Below are 10,455 nucleotides of genomic sequence, written 5' to 3'. Positions count from 1 at the left end.
CTGACCCAACTGCTGTACTATGCTTGCTTGCTTGTTGTTCTAATTACTTGCTATTTTTCCTTATAGATACAGTGCTTGTACATACTTGTACATATTTTTGGTGCCAAAACCCAGGAGAAAACAAAGCAGAGACTGCAAAAGCTGGAACAAGAACAGAAGGTTAGGAGAGGGAACACAGAAAAAAGAAAATCTGTTTCCCAAAGGGATCCATCCATGAGATAGGAGGTGGAAGAAAGTATGTTCAGTGAATTCTGAAGAATCTTTTACACTGCTGATAGAGTGAGGTCCTACCTTTCACTTGCTTGTTAACATAGTAGCATTAAGACTTTCCTCAGGATTCACGAAGCTCCATGCAAGAATAAGACTATTCTTGCACTGAGTGGTTCGTATCCATTTAGAATAGCATCACACCTTGCATATGCATGAAGGTGCACAGCTATTTAAGCTAAACAGACATAAACCAGGAACAAGCACAGGGGGCATGTGTCAGCAGTGCCTGCACATGTAACACACCTCCTTCACTCAGAAAGTGCTGTACAGCACTTTGTGAGACAGATGAGTGTCAAGTTATATGTAAGTAGCTAACATTTCAGTGTCCACAGACACTGAAAAAAAAACAAAAAATAAAACAAAACACAAACACCTTGAAGGGAGCAGCCTTCAAGTGCACACTCCTAAATGTATGCACTCTTGCCCTATATGCATGGAAGCAGTAGGTCAAGAGGAAAGCGTAAAAATAAAAAAAATTTTTTTTTTTCATCAAATAAGCCCAAAATTTAAGCAGTGTGCAGCTTGTTTGCACAGCACACCACTATGCTCAGCCTGGCTGAAACCCTGAAAATGATATAGAAGTGCTACTGTGATAAAAAAATGTCATCAAGCTGCTGTAGCATAGTGGTACTGCCATGGTTTAGTATGTAGAACATGCTCAATTTGAACCCCCCTCTGACAAGTTATTTAATAAACTTTTAAGGAATTTGAATGATAGATGTTAATCATATGGCTCACATATAGCACAGTAAGGGTGGGAATATGTAAAAAATAATTTATAAATTTAATGAAAAAATAGAATTGAGCAATGCTTTGCTAGTGTAAGCTTTGTTTACCTGCTTTCAGCTGTGCTTACCTGGTTTAAGCATTGCTATGCAGGTTTGTGCATAGCTAAGCATAGGTCAGTATATTAAAACTGGCCAATCAAAAAAAAAAGTGCAGAAAAACTGCCCTATTTAAACCACACAGGCGGGATTTCAGCCATAACCATTTGGAATTGCTCACAGCAGGACCAAAATGTCTGGTGTCAGTGAAGGTGTTTGCTTCCGAGCGCAACATTGAGACATCCAGGAGTCCAGGGTCATGATTGGGCTACTAGTAAAAAAACATGACAGCAGGCTGCTGCAGGGCTAGCACCAGGGGTTGCAGTACAAACCGGAGGCCTGGGACCAGCTTTCACGTGATCTCACTAGTGCCACTGGCATACCCCAGACTGGTGAGCAGGTACGTCACCACCATAATGACCTGAAGCGGAGGAAGGGTGCACTCTTGGACCCAAGTGCAAGATGTCCCACACCCAAGAGCAAGATGTCCCACCTGTCTGTAAGTATGCAGTCTTATGTATCTCTAACTAAATATGGAAAAAGTTCAACTTGTGAATGTGCAGATGTGATTAATGTGTGATGTCTCCCCATACAGCTACTGCAGTGAGGCCCCAGAATGTTGAGGCTCATGCCCAGAACCTGGCCCGTCTGTGTCAGCATTATGGTAAGTACAGAATCCCCTCTACTATTATCAGTAAGAAATCAAAATGATAGTAATGGTAGTACTGCCTGTATATATAAATGTTCTGTAAAAGTCATTAATAAATGCCTGTGCCAGGCTGCCAGCATTAAAATGGAGTATTCCCAGCTATTGTGTAATACAGATGTCAGTAGCAAACAAGGTACAATATGCAGGAGAGGAATATTAGAATATGTATGAGTGTGTCTGAGTGAACCTGCCAAAAAAGTGCCATGTCAGGGCTACTGTAACAGTTAGAAATGAAAAACATTCCCCTGTGCAGATCATGCAAGAATAGTAATTGTGGATTTCTGAGTTGTACACAGATATGTATGTCAAAACTCGTAAAGGTGATCCCAAACACTGGTGTGTGGCATCTCACTTCTACATGAAAAATAAAAATGTGTATATCCTGCAGAATGCATTAACTGAGATGAACTGAGTTAGCACTACTTGTCTGCATACTTTAGAATGGGCATGTCAAACAACTGAAAAAAGCAACAGTACATATTGCATTCAGAATGTGTTTTACTTGTTTGTCTGCCAGCAGTGTCTTGTGTTAACCTTTCAATGTCAGCTGTATGTAGCTGTGAATGTACTGAAAAATGTGTAAGGCTAACAGGTGCAGACTTAAAACCTACACTGTCTACTCAGGAATTTAAATTGCATTATGTATTTGTAAAACAGTCATATATGCAATCCAGCTAATGTGCACGTTTCACAAACAGTGACGCCAACGTCTGTTGTGTATGCATAATTTGTACTGAAAATGGGAAACAAATAATGTAACATGTCATAATAAAAGTACTGTGCACAAAAATATGTACTAGAAAGAAATGTCACAAACAACACACAACACTTCCCTAGCAGCTCAGTCTGATAAGGACTAGGCCTGTAGTTCAGTTTTGCACATACATCACGGTTCAAATCCAGGGACCACCACTAACGTCTCAGTCTGGTTCTAGAGTTGTAAACTGCAATCTGAATAGAAAAAGTAATGTACTGCAACACATATCATTTTCCATACAGGGCACACAGGTAAAGAAATCTAAATAGAAATACTAGTATGATGTGTATAACTATGAAAGGTGTACAACTGCTGTGTTGATCAGCCCAGTCCTACAAATAAATGCAAGCTAGACATCCACATTCTGCAATCTGGCCCAGACAAGCCCCTCAAGTGATTCATTGATAGTTTCCCCAGTCGTTAAGAACCTTGCACACAGAGAATGTCACAGTAGATGTATGTGAAAGGTACAACACACATTCCAGGGCCTGCAACTAATATGTGAATCTGAAATATGTGTAGAAACAGCAATGTAATGTGCACATAGTTCATCTGCACAGGGCCCACAGTTAAAGAAATTGGTATAGAAACAGGTCTGGTATAACTAAAATAAGGGTACAATTGTTCTGTTGATATCTACAGCTGTTGGCATGCTGTAGAAGCCCCATGGCCCAGGTAGAGTTTTAGTGTGGTCAGAATGTAGAGTAGTGAATAGTAGTGAACTGACAAATATACTTGATAGCAGTTGCCAATTGAATCTGTTCCCTTCCCCCACCACTCAATTGATCCAACCATCGCACTGAAACCAACATGGATATGTTCCTAAACAAACCTCTACTGTTGGGACCTTTGTTCCATTTGGTTTATCATTGTCTAAACTGTGTGCATACTAATATTCCCTGTTAATCATTTTATTGCCTGCCTGACATACCACTAACTGGCATGCTGTTGCAACCCTTAATGCCATTACATATATGCATGGGTTCTGTTTGCTATGGCACTGTTATAATTGCACTGTGTTGGGTAAATAGGAATATCCATGCATGCTATTTTGACTAATGTTGTAATGTGTTGTGCATGAGTAACCAATATTCATTGTTAATTTCCACACCATAGCACATATGGGAAGGCAGATCCCAGCGGATCCACGTCTCAAACTCCACCTGGCCAAGGCACTGGGTCCCAGCATACTTGGGACCGAACACAGACTTCTCTCATCTGCTGGTCCTGCACCACCCTTGGGTGAAACTGCTGCAGGGGTTGGGGCTCACCCCCCTGCAAGTGGGCATGGTGAGGATATTGTCCACTGGGACAAAGTCTGTGGCATGGTGTGCAGTGTATTCCAGTCGGAGCTGGATGACCACCTGCTCCAAGTGGAGGGCAGGATGACACAGCTAGAGGGGTAGGAGGCCCATCCAGCCCAGACCCCAGCACAACCACCTTCGGGGCTGTGAAGGAGTAGTGGTGACTGCCATCGGGTGGGGACATTAGTGCCATTACTACCATCTGGGGGACTCATGAGCCTCCAATTCCCAATCATCCTCCCAGTCAAAGTATTTACCACCACATGTGTCATATACCACCCTTTATGCTGTCTTGCCTGTCTTGTCTGTCTGCAAATGCAACCTCACCTGCCAAACCTCCCTCACCACACTTACCTATAATCCTTCCTTAACATCCCACTCTCACATTAAAAAAAGAGCATCTGCCCCACAAAAAAAGTAACATCTCATACATAACTCTGCATTTTGCCCAGAGACAGGTACCCATCACACAATCTAACCCTATCCATCATCCATATTGCATGATGTCCACACACCACCCTGTAGGGTGTAAGGCTCCAAATTCTAAATAGCCCACATTGAAAGCAGCTGTTGCTGCCAAAGAAATGCAGAGCTATGGTCCTTTCCCACACCTGTCCTGCACATCCCTACCTGATTCTCCTCCTGTTTGTCCCCCTGCTTGCCCCAATTTCACCACTTTCCTATCTCCCTTTTTTCTTTATTTGAAATTAGCACTGGGTTTAAGCAGTCATAAGCGGGCGTAAGCTAACCTAAGCTCACATAAACGTCGCTTAGCTCCACTCAAACCCACTTACAACTGCTTTAAAGTGCCTTAATCACTCTGTCTCCAACAGCCACTGTTCTGCCCAGCAACAAAATAATCAGCCCTTGCAATTCTCAAACCCAGCACACTGTATACTATAGCCAAAGTGATTTACTACGAAGCCATTTCAGACATAAACAAACTTGATGTTTTCTCAAACATATCATCCAGCAAAGTCATTTAACAGTAGAGGAAATGTATTTATATATGGAGATGTATGTATGTATGTGTATATGTCTATATATACATATACACACACACATATATATATATATATATATATATATATATATATATATATATATATATATATATATGTATATATATATATATATATATATATATATATATATATATATATATAAATAATGTGTGTGTGTGTGTGTGTGTGTATATATATATATATATATATATATATATATATATATATATATATAAAGATATCTCTCTCTCTCTATATATATATATATATGTATATATATATATATATATATATATATATATATATATATATATATATATATATATATATATATATATATATATATATATAAATGTGTATTGTGTTTGCACATTGGATACACACTCTGAACCTCTCACTGCAAAACATCTAAACAAAGGCACTGTTAATGGGGGTGAAGGGGCCCAAGATAAGTACGTCTTGTAATTATTGACACCATCCCCTCCTCCACAGCTGAATAGATCTGCCTTGCAACACAATAAACAATACTTGCAAGTCTCATACCCAGGACCCTATACAACATAGCCACAACTAGTTAACAGTAATCCATCTCAGCTGTACAATGTCAGAATGATATCAATAACATATCATGCAGAGCAGTCTGTCTACCATAGGGAATGTACAATGTGGAAGCAGTAAACATTCCAGTGATACATATAGATACACACACACACACACACACACACACATACACACATATGCATATATATATATATATATATATATATATATATATATATATATATATATATATATATATATATATGCATACATACACATATACATAAATTACTACACACAGATATGTATAAGAAGATATATTTAGAGGATGCACAGCATATTGAACCGGCAGTATTCCTACAATTGCCACCTTTTAAAATGGCCAGTGTTTGATTATTTCAACAAAAGATAATTATTGCATGAAACATATACCCACAGACAAGTCAAATGATATGACACCACACACAAGTTTGCATACACAGAAATGTTTATTTTTGTACTATTTCAATTGTATATGCCATTTCATATAACAGGTGTTTGAAATACATAATAACTGAGTAATGCAACTCTCAAACAAAACATTTGATTCAGTAATCTGAAAACATAACAAATGTTGCCGTCCAGGCTAAGGCCTTCAAGTAGTACAACAGTAAAAAAAAACTTACCTTGAAGATGAAAATCAATCAACCTTTATTAATTACAGATGTAGTTCAGCAGCCTCCAATTATACTCTGCACTCAACCCCTAGGGAGAAAAAAATAAGCTGTCACAATGAAAATGTATCTGTTACATAACAATGCTTAACTTAAAGCATCACTATCACACTGACAAACAGAACTGTCTGTAAGACATTAAGCTCTAGCCCACCACTGTTCCCATGGTGAAATGTATGAAAATGTGCAGCCATGTACCTTCATGTGTCTTACTATTGATATCCCTCATATGTTGTAACAGTCTAGGTTAAAAACGGTGCATACCCCTCCCTCATAAAATGACTTACAGGGGCATTTAACAGTGTTTTACATGCACTGACCTCTGGACTGTGCAAAGTCACACATATTTTGCCCAGCTGTAGCCATCATATATATGGACATTACCCCACAATTTGGGTGGGAGTCCACAACATCACTGGAATGATAGCAGGAATGTCAGCACTAAATAGTGATAGGCCACTACTTAACAACCTCTTACTGCATAGCATTTGGACAAAGCCTGGTATGTAGGTGGAGGACAGAGGCTTTAACATGGCCATATTTGCAATATTGCTGTTATAAACTGTGTAAGTTGCTGGTGTTACAGTATTGGTTGCAACATACCCTTACTCAGGAATATGACATCAGAAACACAAATGGATGTTGCCATGTACTGATAGCCCTCATCAGAGAGAATTCCACTGATATATCAGAGACAAGACCTGTGTGGTGAACAGACAAAACACAACAGTCAATCTTCTGGCCATCATGTGGATAGGCCCACAGTTGGGAGCTATGCAGACAGACTGCATTCCATGCAAAAGTAGAATGTGCACACAAAACCTCTAAAACTAGAAGTATTTAGTGCATATAACAACAATATTCATATTGTCTGTAGGTCTGGAACCTTATACAAATATGTAGTTGGCCTGTGTCTGCAAGTCCTGTTGTAAGAGGTATTGCTACCTGCTTTCTGTAACACTGCTGCCCAAACACAGGAAGGATGTCTTCCATACAGGAAAGGTAAAAGGACAATACCCACATGCTGTAGTAATTTATAGTAGTGGGTTGCCATGACAGTGGTAATTGGAAGTACTACACAGCTGCCTGCATGCAATTAGCAAGTGGTGAACACCAATTGGTGCAGAGATCATCATCTGATCATGAGCATCACCTACAAAATCCATGCTGCAACCTATTCAAAGCAGCTCAATCCCTGTAGTGGAGAGAGAGAGAGAGAGAGAGAGAAAGAAAGAAAATAATACTACAAACCAAATCAAAACAAAAACATACAACACAAGGGACACATAAAGTGTACATAGAAGAGAGGACAATACCACAACAGGTATGTGAAACATATATGCATGTAATTGAATATAATACTTGGTCAGTAATAATGGGATACATGATGTGGAAAGATTTATATGTGCCATCAATACTTGTAATGATGTCCTGCTGATCAACTACTATGGTCATAGCATCTGACCCTGGCTGTGGGTCATACCTATCATCTGTGCAGATCAGCACTGAATGATAAGATGTAAGCCATCATAGTGTGTGTTCTGCACCTCAAGACATGTATATTAGTGATGCAAATACTTGGTGGTGGAAGTAATGAAATGATGATAGACACATGAGTTTCAGATCCCACAACCTGCAAGACAGTCATGTTAACATGAAATGTATCATGCACAAAAGTCATAGGTTTGTAATAGGCTTACCTGCAATCTGACCCTATACATACCCCCTAATATTAGGCTGTGTCTATATGTGACACACGTCTGTTTTGTAGCAAGGCAGAACAGTACAGCTGTGGAGCAAGGAGAGTTAGAGAGTGTGGACCTGATGTTTGAATGCACTCTATATGTATATATATATATATATATATATATATATATATATATATATATATATATATATATATATATACACACACACGTGTATGTCTACATATATACAAACACACAGACATACACACACACACACACACACACACACACACACACACACACACACACACACACACACATATATATATATATATATATATATATGTGTGTGTGTGTGTGTGTGTGTGTGTGTGTGTGTGCGTTGGATTAAATCAAGGATCAGCTCTGAGCCCTTTCTTATTACCTTATTTCTTATGCACCCACAGATTGTATGTATCTCAATCAGCATCTGCACAACTAACCCATTTGTTTGATACTGCATTTGATTGCACAGGTCATATGTTACATTTCAGGTTTTTGTAATGTTAACATATGCAGTATTGTGGCCCCATGGCATAGCAGGGAATAGGGTGCCATGTCAATAAGGCTGTGTACACTCCTCATAGGCACAGTAAGCTTTGAAGGTTGTCAGTGTAATTGTATTTTGTTGCACATACATGCACCGCTGATGATGAGATCTGCAAATCAGACATCAGGCATTCACTATTGACATCTTTCCTCATATCATCCCAGGTATGTGTCAGACCAAAACACATAGGGGCTGTGAGCAGCAAAGCAAACATAACTGGCACACATATATACATTTAGCAATGGCATGTACACCTGTGAGGTATGGTTCACAGTACATGCCAGGGTGCTAAACAGGTGCACAGCAATACTGTGTACATGGGTGCAGTGTGTTCCAGGGGAAGGGGCATCACCTACTAACACAACTCATGCATCACAGAGATGTATAATGTTGGTAACAGGGATTGACTATAGCTACAGTGCATGCTGTTGAGTGCCATATGTCATGTATATTGACAGATGGATAATGAGAGGTCTATGTGTAATATATTTGTGCAACCTCACCTGTAAGTGTGTGTGCTTGTGTGTTTGTGTGTGTGTGTGTGTGTGTGTGTGTGTGTGCGTGTGTGTGTGTGTGTGTGTGTGTGTGTGTGTGTGTGTGTGTGTGTGTGTGTACAGTTAAGCAATGATGTACGGGTCTTAAAATGTGTTTCTTGTTTTTCCCCTCACAGGTGGCGAGGTGGGACAGGGTCCCTCCTGCAGGAAAACTGATGTTATTGTCATACAGACTCTAACAATGATGATAGGTATAGTGAGGCACAGGCAGGGTTGTCAGGGTCTGAAGCTGTGGCATCGGTTGACATCCCACTGTTATCCACCCCATCCCTGCACACAATCACTTATACATACCCCATCACAAGTGGTCATACATGAGGGACAGTTGGCGGTTGGTGGCTTGCGACAGGACAGTGTGGTGACTATGGCAAGTGTGTCTGGACACAGCAGCCATAGCATGATGCCCGGCAAGGTACCACACAGACAGATGTACAGGGGTGCTCGTAGGAGCACTGCTGGTCATCATGACCCTGGCAGAAGTGCCACAGCTGGTGTCACCAGACGCATGTTTCAGGTCATCATGGAGGCCCAGACACATATGGAACATTATACCAGACAGGGCTTGAGGTTTTAGAGGGCTATTCATTCTGCTGTTATTGACAACATCCGTGATCTTGCAGGTGCCCACTATTATTTTGCAGAGGTTACCTGGATAGATGGTTGGGTGAGATGGTGGGAATCCTCAACCATGCAATGTCTGTGCTTGAGCATATAGTGGGAGTAGTGCGACAGCCACATGGACATAGCTCAGCAACATCAACAGATGGAGGTCGACATGGACGTGCAACAAGTCAGAGCCATTCCTGTAGTAGCAGTACCAGCACCAGCAATGCAGGAGGGGTGTTGTCTACATCACAACATAGCAGGCCATGTGCACACAGCCCTGGCCAGTCCCAAGAGGGACCCGGATCTAGCAAGCATATGTCATCATCTGGGGAGAGTACCATATCTGGCCTTGTACCTCATATTGCCCATGGAAGCCCTGGTCTGTATAACAATTACTGCATGTGCCACATGCCTGATAGGTCTGAGGGGTGTATACAGGTGAGTGCATGGTGGCTGACATCAGCAGCCCTTCTATAGTGGACAATGGTAAATATACTGAGTGGTACACACCACATGTTTGAGTATAACTCACACACACATACACACACACACACACACACACACACACACACACACACACACACACACACGCACACATATACACACACAGGCTTTGGTGTCGATGCAATACACAGAGAATGCTGTAGACATGGATATATGTACTTTTGCAGGGAACCCATTTTAGCCTATGTAATTCCACCAAGACAGAATAGGCACAACATCACATTGGGAAATAATCAGTCTGCTAGTTTAATGCCATTGACGATGGTACTGGCAGGGTATATTTCCCCTTTCCCAATGTAGTGCAATCCTTGACTTGGTAAACATAGGTGTGCTGGTGTAGGTGGCACAGCCATACCCTTTGGAGGGTGTGGGGTGGTGTAGAACCACAGATAA

Source organism: Protopterus annectens, chromosome 7.part0, assembly GCF_019279795.1.
Source record: "Protopterus annectens isolate FY-2018-M chromosome 7.part0, PAN1.0, whole genome shotgun sequence".
NCBI lineage: Eukaryota > Metazoa > Chordata > Ceratodontiformes > Protopteridae > Protopterus > Protopterus annectens.
The sequence above is the reverse complement of the archived record's forward strand: the minus strand, read 5'-3'. Positions refer to the sequence as shown.